The sequence below is a fragment of the Monomorium pharaonis genome, chromosome 1, assembly GCF_013373865.1.
Source record: "Monomorium pharaonis isolate MP-MQ-018 chromosome 1, ASM1337386v2, whole genome shotgun sequence".
Lineage (NCBI taxonomy): Eukaryota > Metazoa > Arthropoda > Insecta > Hymenoptera > Formicidae > Monomorium > Monomorium pharaonis.
This window is the reverse complement of record NC_050467.1, coordinates 4,527,924-4,545,522: the sequence shown is the minus strand read 5'-3', so window position 1 is coordinate 4,545,522 and position 17,599 is coordinate 4,527,924. Positions and strand designations below refer to the sequence as shown.

General features: G+C 40.6%; 1 long non-coding RNA gene across 1 annotated transcript in view; it reads left to right on the top strand.

The window, feature by feature from the left end:
• Positions 1–16,948, top strand: part of LOC118647846 — a 226,488-nt gene extending 209,540 nt beyond the window's left edge. Inside the window, exon 4 of the long non-coding RNA XR_004964979.1 lies at positions 16,378–16,948. This is a non-coding gene — a long non-coding RNA (uncharacterized LOC118647846). The remainder of the gene's footprint in view (positions 1–16,377) is intronic.
• The last annotated feature ends 651 nt before the right edge of the window (positions 16,949–17,599 follow it).

The window sequence follows — 17,599 nt, the reverse complement described above, 5'->3', positions numbered from 1 at the left end:
ACTTTTAACTAATTTAGCGAGGTTTGGCTACAGAACTCGACGTAATGTTAGTTGAGAAATAATATCGACAAACGTTGAGTTAATTTATTTCAATAAATTGGATTCGTTTAAATTTGGACGATGGATAAAATTACAGCACGTATGCCGATACCCAAGACGAAAATTGCACGTTTAGATCTTGCACGCCCTATCAGATTAAGGCAGGATTTAATTGGGCTTCAGGAAATCTATCATTGAAATTGATATCAATAATACCGGGACATCCTGTGTATGAGGCAATTGTCGGTGAAGTATAGCGAAACCGCAGAACGTGACGAATGCGGAGGTTAAAAACCTCCGGACAGTGTCCATGAAACGGATAGAAAAGGCGATGCGTCTCGTTATTTCGACAACGCGAATGACGCAGCTGATTTCGTATTCGCACGCGAAAGTACATGCACCTCGATTTTCCACGAAAGCGATTTGGCGCGGGTTATCGTCATTTCGACATCGACGAATGTCTGACTTTGATTAATCCGTTAGGATTCGCGACAGAACCCGGTGTCGCGATAACGCTCGTCGATAATGCCATCGTTCGATCGGGCATTTGCATCGTATCTTTATGTATCATGTCATATATCATGAAATGCGCAAAATGGAAAGATTGGATTATTGGCTGGTTGAAAAAGAGTCGAACATATAAATTGAAGTCGAGAGGGAGGCCGAGAAAATGACCGTAACGATAAAAAAACCTAGCCTATCTGATTTGTTTAGTTCAAATTATCAAGTTTTAATAGGAAATACAGCGTAAAATATATAAAATAGTTATTGCGTGTGTGTCGATGCGTCTGTGAAGAATACACTGAGAAAAAAGTATTAATTTGACAAAATTTTTCAACTAAATTAAAATTTTGTCAGTTCAAAAATTTATGCATTTAACTTAAATGTATAAATTTCAATTCAAGTATTTCTATAGTTAATTAAAATATATAAATACTTGAATGGACAAAATTTAATTCAGTTGGAACATTTATTCAAATTAACAACATTTTTTTCTCAGTGTAGTTACGTGAAGAAATAATCATAATAATCTTGTATAACGGTGATAAACGAGTTTTGTTAATTCGCTATTTTTTTGCTCATATTGCTCTCCTCGCAAAAACGAGATATGATATCACGTTTAAAAAATGTAACGTTGACGCGGATACAACAATATAAAGGAATTGCGTATCACTCACTATTTTAAAATTATATTTCCCATTGTTAGCGATTTGTATGCAAATAAACGTTGGAAATTGTAATTTGATGTTTCGAGTATTGCATTACTGCAATATTTGACCTATCTCATCAATGACAAATTAATTTATTATAAATCTTTTTGCAACATGCTGCAAAAGATTTAGACAAGCGATCGTCGCGTACCTGTCAGTCTCGTAAATCGTATCGCCTTTCAATTGGATTTATGAATTTAAATAATTATAAATATAAGGAATTATTAAATAATACTTATTATATTAACAATTTATAGTAGTAATAATTATTAGCATGCGCAAATCAAGATGTAATCTGTTAAATTTTTGTACATTTACCTTTGTACTACTCGTTTTGCACTTATTTCACATTCTTGTCACAAAATGTTACATTAAGTAAAAATATAAAATATTAATGAGATACAATTTAGGCGATCGGCGAAGCATTCAACAATTCGTCTCTTGTTACACATCGTCCAAACCTATCTGCATTTAAACGGTCCGTTAAAATATTATTCAAACCAGCAATTCGGGATTTGAGAGAGACATATGGTCCACAGCAGCTACCAAACTTAAGAAGATTCTAGCAGGTAAAGTTTCCCTGTTCTCGTCACCTGTCGCCCTCTCCCATTCTATTCTATTGAAAAGCCAAGGGAAAACCGAGCAGTGTTCGACAATTTTGTCTTCGAAAGACGCTGAGAGTCCCAAGGAAAATTCCACGCCTTATTATAGAAGCAGCATACACTAGACGGTGGTATCGACCACTGCGAAATACTACCTGCGGGTGTCCTACCATTTTTCAACCTCTTTTTCTAACCAATGGGATCTCGACCTCCGAGATTCAGTCAGAAGATTTCAAATTTATAATAATGCAGCGAAGCCTTACTACACATCGCAGGTACGCGTTGTAGCAGGCGAACAATACAACGTAATGCAGTTTGGGTCGGGAAAATTTTTCAATTCACAAAACTGTTGGTAAGATACGACCCATGTGCCAAAGTATTCTTCTCAAAATGGCGCAAAGTTGCTTGCATTTCGTATATTGAAAACGATACTCGATGTTCACTGTACTGCTTAGTGAATTTTCCTTTTTACATTGAGTCACCCGATATTATTTTTTGCTATTAAATAATGCAGACCTATATTATCTATAGCTTTATCCGAGGAAAAAATTTAGTTAGCCTTCAGCATAAACCTGTATAATTAAAGCATTTTTTTTATAACAAGCAAATGTTTCATTTTATGCAATAAATTTAGTTACTTCTGCGAAATACATGTAAATAACAAAAGATATTTATACTAACTAATAATTCTTTTTTTTTACATTTTAAAATTTTAATTTATGGAACAAAACATTTTTTTTTTTTTTTAGTATAGTATCTGTAATATTGTATCGAAAAAAATTTTATCTAAAAATTTGCATTTTGTCTGAATTATGTACGAAAGTATTTAATTAAGAATTTAAAAAACTTAATATATATAATTTACATATAATATAATATAATAAAATAGAATACATACATAAATATAAAATAAAATGTATCAAATATAATATATACGTAATTTTGGGATTGAAATTATTTTAATAGCTACGTCCGCTTATTTCTTGTCACATCTTTTAAAAATCTAAAAAAAAAAAGAACAAAGATATTCTTCTCCACGTGCGATAGAATTGTGCATGGAACTGTGTCAATCGAGTAAGTGTTCCATCGCTTCCGTGGCGGTCCCGACGGCTCCGAGTTAATTTTCAAGAAGACACGCTTGACGACCCAGCTAGAGAGGCGGTCGGACCGGCACCGACATAGGTCACCAACGAAAACGTAAGGGGCCAAATGCTAATTCGGCGCGGGCTGATTGCGAGACGAAGCTGGGTTGCCATGCGAAGCGAGCCATTAACATGTAATTGCTTTCCACGAATCCACCTACTCGCGTCCAGTTGCTTTTGATAAAGCTAATTGCGGGTTTGCCCACGCTAATGCCTATTCACGAATATCCTACGAAGTAGGTAGGTAATGATACCCGCCGGCAGGAATAATGCAGGTACTTCTCTCGCGGTGGGGGAGGGGGAGGGGGAAGATGTGGAAAAAGATGACGAATCCTGTTAGAGCGCGGATGAAGAAAACGAGAGATTTTCGCGAGGAACAACGCGAATCTCGACAAGATGTGAACGCGACGTTAAAAGTACCTTGACATAATTACACACGAAAAGTAGATTGCCGCAAACTTTACAAAGAAGATTTAATACGTCTCGAGGCTGCTTTCGAAATTAAAGAAAAAAAGCCGCGTTATATACTTATATCGAGAAACGCTGCGCTTTCCTTCGAGGTTTCAATCTGCGGTTATTAAATTTTATCTCAAATTGCCGGTTTACTATACGTAATGTTGTAGGATTACAATTTTCATTTTGTACGAAACAAACTTTCGCGTGCATGTGAAATTCTATTCCGTTTGCAACGACGACCCAACTTCCCGCGATGCCCAAGACACATCGACGTCATTCTCACGTTGCAGGCGCGATTTATCATCGAGATTCCCGCGCGCGACGCAAGAAGTTTCCCACTGTGTTTCTTCTAGCAAATTAATAAATCGCATCTAATCATACCGCTTGGGCGCAGTTATCGCCGATGTCTCGCGCGGCTACCACTACGACAGCGGCCGGGAGAAGGAGGCGGTGGTGGAGGAGGAGGAGGAGCGCCGATTCTGAGAATTAATGCCCGGCTAAAGAAACGCTTGAGATACAGCGTTAATTAAGATAACGGTACTCCGATACGAGCGAATAGTAGAGAAAAGAAGGCTCGCGGGCGAATATGTATCTGACCCTTACCGCGCGCCGGGAATCGAGTGTTGCGCGCGGTGCCACTAATTAGACATGGGTATAAGCGATTTTTACGCGACCCCTGCCGTCACTTGTACGCGCAGTGTATCGGATTACCCTCGCCGAGGGCTGCTGAAGCAGTGCCATTTGTACCCGAGGACTTGACGCTCGTTCTCCCCTCTCCCCCCGCCTTCCTCGGGCTTTAACTAAGTTCCCTCGGCTCGGTAAGACGGGCAGTATTTCTTGCCCCGCTGACAAAAACGACAGATACGTTTATTGTCTGTTTGACGGAGAGAGGAAACGCGGAATCGTCACGTTTGCGAGAGTAACGTTTATCATAATGCGGAGACATGTTCCTTGGTAGGTGTATATACCAGTAACGTATTACGCGATAAAATGTAATGATAAGTATTTTTCCTCGCATCGATAATGTGATGCAACATTGCGCCGGGTTACGACGGAGAAAAGGCGAGACGGAGAGAGGTATCTGTTGATTAGCCCTTGATTTCCGTACGCATTGACGCAGAGGGTGCGGGTACGGTCAAAAGCGCGCGTTTGATTGATGGAACAATCGTTTCAATGCGCGTGTGCACGCACGTGGAAACCGCAGGTCGCGAGAGAGTGTGCCGGCTGAGTCGAACGCGATCGAAATCGAAATTGTCGAATCATCGTTGCGGTGCAATGGGTAAGATAAGGACACAATTGTATCACTTCTCCCCTCCCCCTCCACCCCGTTCTCTCCTCCCTCACCTCGTCCGGACATTCCCCCCCCCCCCCCGGCGAATAGTCAATCGCGTAAGCGTATCTATACTCCATATCGATCAGCTGTCGGAGACAAGCGATTGCACTTTTTCTGACTTGCGGAGAGCCAATCCGATATATACGCGCGTATATAGGAAAAGAAAGAAAAATGAAGTTAATACCACGCGATTATCTCGCGGCGCAATTATCTCCCTCTCCCTTCTCGTAAACGGCAGGGGCACGCGCGAGTGGCCGAAGTCCACTTGGAAAACCATATTGCGAAACGATCGCCCTACCGATCGTTGGTCCGCCGGCCGTTGCTATACGTACGGGACACCCGCGCCGCATTTCAGCGCTCTGAGTCAGGCCGGCTATCGAATCTTGCGCAACTCTCGCGCATAGTTATATCTACCGCTTAACGGACGCCGCTTTGCTTGCCCCCGCCGCCGCCGCCGCGTCGTTAACCGTCGTTTACTTGCTTCCCGCGATACGATACGAGACGAGTCGCGTAATGCGGAGCGGCATGGCAATCCCCGATGTAATCCCGGCCGATGAATCCTTACGCCCCGCCTCGCGAGATCACAGCTTGAGAAATAAAGCGTCGCGAAGAAAGTAAAAGGAAGATACGAAGATATTTCTTTTTGCTACGAAATCAATAAATGTTATAATCTTTTAGTGAAGGGTCTTCACTTCCAATCAAATCTTTCCCGCATTGCATATATTAATACACAATTACTCTTCCACATCCTTAGTTTCGTAACTGTACGCTGTAAAAAAAAGTACAATTACATAAATAATACATATATGTAAAACTTATACAATTGATAATAAAATATATAAAACTTTTCAAATATTTTTATTTCATTGTACACAAATATATCCTTATATTAAACGAAAAATTATATTTGTACAATTAGAAATGAAAATACTAACAAATTTTATTTTACATACTTCCGCTATAAATTATAATTCATACAAATATTTATGTAATTTTAAATAATCTCTTTACGGTGTGGATGCAAGAATGCGGATGCAGGTTCGAAGAGCCGCGTGGCGTGCGCGGGAAACAAAGATTAGAATGCAAAATCCGAAGGATGCCAAAATATCGCGACAGAAATTAGGAAGACGTGCGGCAAGCGAGATAAAAATGACAAGCTGCTGAAGGATTCGACAAAATTTACGGGGTTAAAGTTAATTACAACGATAGCTATATACGCGCATACGGGTGAAATCATTCTAGAGGCAATTATCCGCAGCTGTCGTGGCGGAAGTCACAAGAGCGCCTCTCGTCGGAATGGCAAACGGCTGTGCGCGTTGTATTCCTCTCCGATATACACGTCGAGAGAGAGAGAGAGAGAGCCGACGTATCCTACGTGATTCGCCGGCGGCAATCGCGCGCGCGGCTCGCGAGCGCGTAAGTCCGCCCGATGCCTAAGCGAATTGCGTCACACACGCACTGCTGCGGCAAAGCCGAGCCGAACGGAGCAGACTAGACGACGCCGGTCTCGCACGAGTGATCGCTGCCGCTAACGTACATGTATACGCCGTATATACGCCGAGTAATCGCGATAAGCCGGCTTGCCGCGTCGCGATCTCGATTATCGGCGATGTATCGGCGTTGACGTGATGATGTGTGAGAATCGCGCGCGCCGATGGGATTAGGTCTCCTCGGCACTCTCGTGATCTCTCTCTCTCTCTCTCTCTCTCTTTCTCTCTCTCTCTGTTTCTCTTTCTCTCGTCGGGGTCTCTTCCGTTACCCGCGAGGGGGGGGGGGAGGAGAGGGGGAACGGGGAGGACAGTAATGTAAAAGACCCTCGTAAAACTCCTACCATTACCTTCGATGCGTTTATAGGCGGCAGGATATTTATAGGCGGCAGCAAAAAGACTGTGTATTACTTTAAATCCATGGGTATATACCCGAACACTCCAAATTACCGTAAGTACGCACGCGAGATATTTCGAGGACTCTGCCCGCGCCCGTTTTGTAACGATTTTCAGAGAGAAAAATAAAGGAGGGAATTTTCTGAAGGCCCCTTCGGAGGCTGCCACGGTATTACCGGCGGGTACTATACACGTCGTAGTTACTTTTATTTTAGGAATTTAATTTAAGGAAAGGAAAGAGAAATAAAAGGACGAAGGGCTATAAAAGGCAAAAGTGAAAGATCGCGCGGATATTCGTATCCGCGCAGCGTGGCTCTTTTATACTTTAATCCCTTTTTTACAGATTTCTTTTACAACTTTTTCTTTTACTTTATATTAGATGTCGTTTCAGGCAAAAAGGCAGGTTAAAAGAAGTTTCCAAAAATTCTCCCCACCGTCCAAAATGACCAGTCCACGATACATATATATATACGTTCTACGTTTGCTACCACGGGCGATATGTGCGTGTGGGACAACGACCTCATGCGAAATCTTCTGTCACCGTAATCTTCAGTGGCGTCGCCCCTCTTGAAAATAACGCTCGTTTAACTGCCAAATTAAATTAATAGGCGAGACAGGGCGCGGGTCGGTCGGTCGGTCGGTCGGATGGACAACGGTTATCATTAGTCGGCGTGCTCGAGATAATTCTAGTTTTCTTTAGACGACGCCGCGCAGACTATCGACAGATAATTGCATAATGCGAGATACGTATCCGTCGCTCTCTCTCTCTCTCTCTCTCTCTCTCTCTCTCTCTCTCTCTCTCTCTCTCTCTTTTACTTCGTACTGTCGTACGTAAGTATTATGTATGTGCGGGAACCGCGTCGCCGTCGCCGTCGTATTCTCGAGTGTGTTGTGGGTGGGCATGGGTGTCCTTGGCCTTGAGCATATCGGCCCTCATGTGACTGGGACGCCCGTCGACGTCGAGTGGCAACGACGACGACGACGACGACGACGACGACGAGTAGCAACTGGCACCGAGAAAATGCGGGTCGCACCGCACCGGTCGTCCGTGACGCGCGTTCGCCGATCTTTCCCTCCCCTCTCGCCCTTCTACCGTCGCCTTCTTCGTACTCGAAACCCTCCCCCCTCCACTCCCCTTCGATGCCTACAACCGGCATCGTATTCCATTTCTTACAGCCGCTCATCCCTACCCTCCCCCTCCCCCTCTACCCCTCCGCGCGTCTAATCTTTTCCTTTTGAACTGGCCGCATTTTGCGCTTCTGTCGGGTAGCGCCAGAACGCCTGGGTTTTTCCTTCCCTTAAAAGCCTTCTTACGGTATCAGCGACGCCGTGTCGTTTTTTGTAAAGGCCTTATTACCGCTCGTCGCGGCGCTGCAGGCGACATTGCAAACAGTATCGGTTTCTTTCGAGTCTTATAACAACGCGAAAGGTCTTATTGTAACGTTTATGATATGAAACGGCAGCCGCAGTTCCTATATTAAGAAAAAAAAAAAACTGCTTGAATGAACAAAAACTCTCCGCTGATAACCTCCGCTCCGAATCAAGCGTATTGAACAAATTATATATTTACGTAACAGTGAATTTCTCAAATACGCTTGCGCATGCACGCAACACAAATACCGAATCGACAAAATATTTATCGCATTAATTATCGCGCTAAGTAATTTGTCGAATGAGTGTTTCAACATGTTCTGCTCCGTCAAAGCGGACGGATTTATTCATCCAAATAATTTTCGCCCTGTAATCGTGAAACTCGCAAGGTTTAAAAAAAAAAATTCGTCGACTTTATTTCAGGCAATCATGAAACCTGATTTATTAATTACGTTATAAAAACAGTTCTTTTTTTCGGAATATGAAATATGTGCTATGGTTGACCATTCGCGTGATTATCTAGAAAATAATAATGGAAGATATAATAATTCTGGATCTCTGGGATGTTAAACTGAATTATCGCCGGGGCCCTTCGTATATAGAAAAACGCGCAGGTATGCCGATGGAAGTGGGCGTTCGCGTCGGTCCGAGCATCTGCCGAGAAATATGCGAAAACATCAGCTGTTCGAGCTGTACGATGTCTGGTTTCGGTCGACCGGGCGGATTGGCGCCCTGCGGAAGGCAGGATCGACCCTTGCGGACCGAAGAAAAGGGCCGACCGGTTGTGCTGCGCATACACAGACACAGACACTCCAGTTGGCGCCCGACTTACTTAACGCGGCTCCCGAGCCCCCACTTCGTAGAACTTGTAATATTAGATGATGACTGCGCACGGAAAAATACGAATTCATGCTTCACGTGGATAGAAAATAATTTTAGATTTTAATTTTAGTCGCAACACACACACACAATTGTATCATAGGAAAACTTATGTAACGATATAAAATGGAGATTAATAATATTGCTAAAATCTTCAAAATTACTAGTCAAAGGTCAGAGAAAGAGAAAAAAAATATTGTGGCTTATATATTTGCCATATAAAGTATCTTATGTCATATATCAAAATAATTGAAACTTAACGCATTGAAACTTAAGGCAGAGATGGAAATTTCCCAACTTCTCTCAAGTTAAAAAATGCTTTTAAAAATTTACTTTAAAAAATCTTGTTTTTAAAGATTTATGATAAGTTTCTATATATTTTTTTTAATTATCAGAACGTTAGAACGTTAAAAATTGTACATAATTCACGCTAAAAAAAGAATTTGATAATAATAATCTTTGCTTAGAAGAAAGTTATTATCTATTAATTATCAATATTATAATTCTTAAGTATTACTGATGAATATTTAATTACATTAATAAAACGTTTAATTGAAATTATTTCGACAAATCTTGATTATTATTACTGAATCCTTTTTCTTCAGTACAGTTATATCTTACGATTCTATCGAGCTACTTTGTTAAGTCTTTGGGCAAGATATATTACGAAACGTAGTGACACATAATTAAACCGCTCCCGACAGCACAAACGCGCTCTTATCAAAACCAGGAATTTCGGTAGGAGGAAGATGTTGTTTTCTCGAACTGGGTCACCGATATAACACACGCCACCTCCAACGGGCGACCGTCCCTGCTTCGCTGATAGCGAATTGATTCTCTATCGTACGGGCGCGCGCGCGCGCGGTCATATTTAATCGCGACGAGTCTCTTCGCGGCACGTATGTGTCGGTGGCACCATTTAGCGCAACGCGCGATTAGATACGGCAATCGCATCTGACAGTGCGGCGCACCGAGAACGCGAATCGCGGCTCCGCGCGCGTCACTCGCTCTCTTCGTTATTCGGCAGAAAAAAAAAACAACCGTCGCTCCGGTTTATCGCCGGTGCAGCGATGACGGCAGCTGCGTTCCATTAAACGACGTCCCGCAACAAATAAATACGGACTTGACGATAAGCGGCTTCTACGTATCATCCGTTTCGTTCTTGCTTTCGTTATACGCCGTGTGACGATCGTCGATGCGTCGTCTCTCCTATGGTCGAGGCTTCGCTCCTTCGCGAGAGATAACGACACTCTGCTCTCTCTCTCGCGATGGACACGACTGGACGAGTCGGCCGGCCGTGTTCCGAGTCGTCCATCGGCAGGATGTGGGCTCGTACTTTAAAAGAACCCACTTCCTTCGAACAGCGACACACGAGACGGATTGGTTCCATACGTCTTCCTTCGTTTCTTCGTGCCGCCGCCGTCGCCGCCGCCACGTCGTCGTCGTCGTGCTCGGCCTCGGATAGCTCGAAGTTTCCACGCTTGTGAACAGCTACGTACGTTATCAACCTCGAGCGATCCAGAGTTATCTTAAAATTATGTCGAATCTCTCGTAAAAGTGAGATTTGAATCTCTCGTATCAAACCACGTTCGGGAAAAATGAAGATTATTTATTTAAATACGTGATTAATCTCGGCCTTACAAAGCGTGTGTCGGCTGTGTGACACGGAAAAAAGAAGACGGTATTCACGTTCTGTCTGCAATTGCCCTGCTTTAGCCCTACAAAGATTTAAATCTTAGTCACTCGTGTTTCTTGAACCCAAGGATTTCAGGGAAATGAGGATATCCGGAGCTTTGTAGCTTTTCACACGCTGAAAGAAAAATTTACTAGATTGAAATAAATATTTTTTCAAATAGCACCAAGCAGAAGTTTTGTAAAAATTAAGTAATATTTCTTTTAAATAAGATAATATTTTCTATAATTTAGAAAATGTATTATTATTTGTTTTTTACAAAACTTTTCTGCTTGGTGCTATTTGAAAAAATATTTATTTCAATCTAGTAAATTTTTCTTTCAATGCAGAAAATTTGCTGGAGCTCTTTCAGTCGGACTAATTAACCTCAGTCCAAACGGCGGAAGGTAGAGGAACTTTTAGATTCAAATGACGTTAGGGACTGTCCTAGTCTTATTCGCTTTTTTTTTACCTATATCTCTATCTAAATGCGTAATGGTATTTAAATTTTATTAAAATATTTTAAATATTTTATATATTTAAATATGATAAAATTTTATCTACACATGTATGTAAAACGGTCATTTTTAAAAAAGACAAAACCACGCGCGCATTCAAACCTGGTAAATTAATCAACTTTTTTTATTCTGCATATGTATAAAGTAATTAGTGAAATATTTCCGTGTGCCGGTACGCAATGTTTCTAATAAAATTACCGAGAGATACGGAGTATAATTTTCGGCTTGTGTTTACGAACCAAAGAGTCCCGTTACGATGTCCGACTAATTTCATAAACATGCGTGTGCACGATTTTATGAGTCAACGCTTTCGAGCGGCGGTTAATCGAAAGCGGAAGTCACAGGCACGATTGCATGTCGCTCGCTGGAGCAGTCAGAGCGTCAACATTGCTTTCTCGCTCGCTCTGTTTAACAGAGTATGAAATAATTATACGCCACGAAAATCCCGATCGTGATACGTCGTTCCTCCCGACGCTACGGTCACGTGCGATCGTAACGTTTTATAATATTTACAGCTACGCAATGTTGCTAATAACAGTTTTACTTTCACCCGAAGCAAAGACGAGACTCTTAGACGAACATTTATCCTTTGCCTGTAATAAAGCGTACAGATGAAGCGTAACCAGGAAGCTCACGCGATGAATTGGAAAGTGAATTTCGGGCGGATTAATAACGGACCGCGCAAAAGACACCCCCTTCCCCTCCCCATTAAAGGTTACGGAACGGCTCCTACATAATTTCGTGACAAGGCGAGCGTGACCGGCGATTCACTGTGCGTTCGATTTAAAGTTTAAAGCGCCTAGGGACACCGTACACGCAGCCTGCGCACACGGGCAGGAGTGAACTTTTTAACAAAAACCGTAGCCACCCCGGGGTCGCGCGAATGGGGCAGTCCTTTAAAGGGCCGGCAAGGTCGTCGCACCTGAGCTTCAGAAATTCTTCGTGTGAGAACGGTATGAAAGACGATCCAATATCGAGGGATGATGGGGAGGGGGGAGGGGAAACGAGCGCGAGGGGAGGCCCCTCGAAAGAGCGTGTGTATGTACGCGTCTAAAGGAGAGTTTACGCAACGCGTGTACACACATCGCATATACGTGCGTGGCGCACGAAAGCGCCTGGAAAAAAGGAAGGATGTGGTCAAGAAGACGACGGGCGAGAGAGCAGGTGACGCCGCTCGCTCGTCCAGCCATCGTCGATATTACACAAGGTACGATGGGAAATTAGCATTAACCGTTTCCGCCGTGTTGGAACTTTCGATTGGCGCCGCTCCGGCAGCCGTGGCATTCGAGAGCGCGGCGCGCGTCTCCTTTTCCCGTGAGAAATATGGAGCACCGAGTCGTCCTAAGGTAATCGTAATCGCAAAACAAACGAAATGCTTCCCTCCCCCCGATCTCCTTAATCAGCTTAAGAAATTCTAAAACTGCAAAATATTCCCCAAGACACGTTCGCAGAAGTCGCAGTATTTTCGGAGATAATCACCGGTCGTTTAAGTTTGTGAGTTCCTAGTTAAGATTTCCGTCTACCTGATATTAAAATGTTGAATATTATTTAAATAGGGAGCTCTCTCTCTCTCTCTCTCTCTCTCTCTCTCTCTCTCTCTCTCTCTCTCTCTCTCTCTCTCTCTCTCTCTCTCTCTCTCTCTCTCTCTCTCTTTCTTAATCCTCGAGACCCATTAAACAGAATCTTTGCGACTCTGTAGTCGTTTATTTTATGTTATTATCCCCTTAAAAAGAAAAACGGAGATAATCTCTCTTTTGTTATAATTTATAATTTCTACGATCCATTATTATAAAATGTGCATCAGCAATGCATTTAATAATTATGCATTTTACCAGCAGAAATTTAACATTGAATCAATATGTGTATAAAATATAAATGTATTAAAATAATATATGAAAGTACAAATAGTTATTTAAAATACATTTATATGGAATATTTATTTATTTTTAATTTATTTATTAAAATATATATTACTAAAAATGAGTAATGTGTAAAAGTCATCGAATAACATGTGAGAATATATAATAATAATGATGAAAGCAAAAATTTGACATGGAATCAATATGTAGTTATATAATGTATTATACTGTATACACAGGTATTAAAATATTAATATTTATTAAAATAAATATGATATTTAAAATAAATTGAAACGTAATATTAAACCATTTCACATGTTTGTAATGCTCTACAAAACTGTTTTATTGGTATTTTTTCTTTCTTACTTTTCTTATATAATGCGATTTAATTTAAATATAAAATCGGGATGCAGCGTAAATGCTTGACATACTTATCGACAAGAACGGACTGTAAGATAGAATGATATAGGAAAATTATACAGGATAGAATAAAAGGTATAATAACATTATGAAATGCGTTAAAATAGTGACCTAACTTAATTTTTATACATTATCGTGCTACATGTTTGCGGAACGGCATAAGGTATTTATATAAATCGACAAAAAACGTTTTACGAAGTGAAAGGTTTCTAAGAATTCTCACATATCTTATAAATATTTTATACATATGACTCACGTGGAGGAAAAAGAAAAGGCACTAATGTAGCATATAGTAATGTTGTATTAAAATAATACTATATTTAAAAAAAATATCGTATTAATACTATATTAAAGTGACGATGTAATATGAGGGAACCTAACAGTATTGTGAATGAAGGAATCGACGCACGGGGAAACGTGTCTCTTCGCTATCCTAATCACCGCGATGGAATATAATGATACGTTCATCGTCTTTCGCGCCTGCCCGGCGGAAAATTGGTCAGGAATATAGGTGCCGGCGAAAAGAGGAGAAAAAAAAGCACCGGGTAGTACGTCTGCGCGCAGGTGCATCATCGGCCCAACACCTGTCCGCTTCTGGAAGCTAACAGCGAGAAAAGAAAAAAAAAATATAGGCCCGCTGCCATACTACGCACTTTTTTTCCTATACAGAAGGCCAGCTTTACACGCGTCGACGACGACGACGCGCGTCGTCCGCATATAGAACGTTCGTAATGAGACGTTAATTCGCTTAACGATACTCGCGCACGGTTTAAGTAATCGAGCAAACGTCCGTCCGCCAATTTGCGGCGCTCGAATTAAATTCGGGCGGCGCGATGCGAATTGTCTCGCCACACGCATGGACGGCGGGTGTCGAAGAAACCTTTTATCGCCGTTTTACTCGTCATTAGTATCGGCGGCATCGATACTTGTCGATGCCGAAACAGAAGTGTCTTATAAAACGCCTTCGGCGGTTTCGGTTGGCAAGTAATTTTTTTTTTATGTGAGGTCTCTATTTATTTAATAACGAAATCTCTGTTTCTTTATTATAAGCGTCTTTAAATTTAAAATCGTATCATTGGTATCAACGGTAGAAGGAAGCGTTGTATATATTTAATTATGGTAACTATTATTAAATTAGAAGTATGAAAAATAATTAAACGTGTTTCGGTTCCTCTTTAAGCTAAAAGAGGCGAAAAGAATATAATATACCTAATATTAATTCTGACGGCACCGACGGTGTGAGCTTGTATATAAAATCAAGCTTGATACTTAATGGAATTTTTATAAACGAGAATATACACTTCGCAAATTTGATCGACGGACAGCTGGCACCGTCAGATGAAATTGTAGGCCCTATCCTTCGCAAATAAACTAATTCTCCGAAATTCTTAGAATGACGGGGTAGGCTCTCGGATGAGAGCGGTAAATAGTACGATATCCATTCAATCATCCGCGAATGCACCTGTCCGATAACCGGTTCGCGATTTTACCTGCTTTCTCCACTCTATAAATCTCTAAATAGGTTTTTTGCAACTTGTCTAGAGATTCTTTTAAAAATGAAACTGTCAAGGGAGACAACGGATATTTATAATTAAGTTACAATTAAGGGAAACTTGTAACAAAAATTCTCATATACAATACTCAATAACACGGTTTTAACATCACATATACTAACACACGAAATTTGAATTGAAATTCAGCATAGTTACAATAATATTAATATTACAGTAACATTTTTATCGACTTTATCAGATCAGATTAGAGCGTGTGCTTTCATTTTTCAAATATAAGATAAAATGAAGATATATTGCTAGACTAATTTAACATCTCAGAATCCCGAAATGGCTCGCGAAACTCGCGGGATCATACTTATCTCGTGCCGAATCCCTTAAAAGCTTTCTCAGTCACCTCGAGACACGTCGCGCTGGATCGACTTGAGAATTGATGGAGCGTTATGTAAAACTGGTTAAAGTGTGTCTTACCGGCTGAATAAGGTAGATAGATTAGTCGGTACACCCGTCGAAAATCGCGCCGCGCGAAGCGCGAGTCCGTAACGAGAAGAGGCTAATCCTGAGTTCGTGTGAAACGGCACGAGCGATCACAATTTAAGAAAGGGACGCACTCGCGATCGGTATCTGTCGTGAGCGGGCACGAACGAGGCTGTAAACTGGATCGTTACAGAAAAAGATTCAAGCAGTTGGCGCACATGCAAATCAAACACATATCTTGAAGATATATTGCGAATAAATCTTCATAAATCATCAAAATATTAAAAGACACATTTGGAAACTCTCTCCAATATTTATGTTCTTGAATATTCCTAATATGTTCTATACGAATTGTCGCGAATCCACGAATCCTTTAACGAAGTGTTTTAAATTATTCAAAGACTTTTATTTAATGGTAATTAAATTATTTGAAAAGTTTTAAACATATTAATATATAATGTTATATATATTAATAAATATTGAAAATAAAAATTGAAAATAAAACCATTATTATTTGTTGTTTTGTTTCTTAGCTCAAATATCATAGGCAAAATATTGTACTTGTATCAAATTTAAACATAAATTTTTTATCACTGCTTGATATTGATCGTTCTGTATCCGAAAATGGAAGTTTTGTTAAAAAAATATATAATTTATGCCACGACCTTTCATTAAAAATTATGCCAACTACATTATACATTTTTATACATAATGAAGAGCGAGGAGCATTTGGAAAAATTTGGGATAAACGCTTACGCTCACACTCAAAAACCGTATTATTATTTCACATAACTATTGGATTTTTTAAGTAAAGTCTTTTTTACTTGGTCTGAATTAAAATCTTTGATAAATATTTTACGCGAATGCGTGCAAAAATGCAATATTTATTTATGCATTAATTAATATTAAAGATTAGATAACAATTTATAACGTTACGTTTTAAATGTGTTAAATTAAATATATATTAAAGCTAAAAATCCTGATTTATTTGTATTTCTTTACAGATATAAATCAACCATTGGAAGCGATAGGCGGTATCGTATTAACCAACGAACAATTTGCATCCCGAAGAGAAAAACCTGCGGCCAAAGATATCTCCGGGGAGAGCCACAAATTCGAAGCTACACGGATCGAAGAGCGCGGGAGTCCACAAATCCACGCTTAATCTCATTCGATTGGGGACTGACGCAAGTATGTCTCGTACGCAGTAACGTGTATATCGATCGGTCGAAAATACTTATGACGACAGCGTGCACACGCGTTTACAATCTGGCGTCCCGCTTGCGCGATACCGGTATTCGTTTTTTGTGCGTTATACGCCGTCGGTTCGCCCGCCTCAGGTAGGCAGGGTCGCCGGTGCATTTTTGTTTCTGTAAATTGTGAGAGAGCCCCGGATCCCAGGTTTCACGTCGTAGCCGCGCGCGGGTATTGGGAAACGCCGATCGAAAAGTACGGCCCTTACGGGAGAGAGTCTCGACACACTAGTGGTAAATCTTGGGGACTTTTTAGCTCTCGGCCAACTATATAATGTACAATGAAGGGAGGAATTGTTAATTCGTTACTGGACATCGTGTTCGTGTTTCTCTCTCTCTCTCTCTCTCTCTCTCTCTCTCTCTCTCTCTCTCTCTCTCTCTCTCGCTCTCTTGAGAGAAAGAAGGAAGTAACTCACATGTTCGTTCAACTCTTGAAAAAAACGACCGAAGATACTTACATACGAAAAGAAAATTTACATTCGATTCCGCGACAATTTCGCGACATGGTAATAGCTCAGTTAATTATAAATCACGTCGGGTAACAGGATTTTTTTGTGCGTGTACTGTGAATTGGAATATTCGTGTCGTAATTTGTACGCAAAGAGGATTAACCGAATAGTTGACTGCGCACAAAATATGTATGCACTTCCATTAGTACGACATTAACAATTAATTAATTGTTAATTGGGATATGTCAGCCTAAATTGCTTTGCGTGCTTACTGCGAAAATTGAATATTCTATTTTCAGTCAACGTGATCATTTGAATTTGTAATTATGTAATAAAATGTCCCATATTATCGCATCCTATATTATCGCATATATTATGTTATGTATATACGATATATATAATGAGCCCATTATTACATCGTATGTATTACATTATTGCTATAATGTTGTGTTTGCTGGAAAAAAAATAGATATCAATTCAATCGCGATTCATTTGACGCAATAAAATAAAATAGTTGCGTTCAA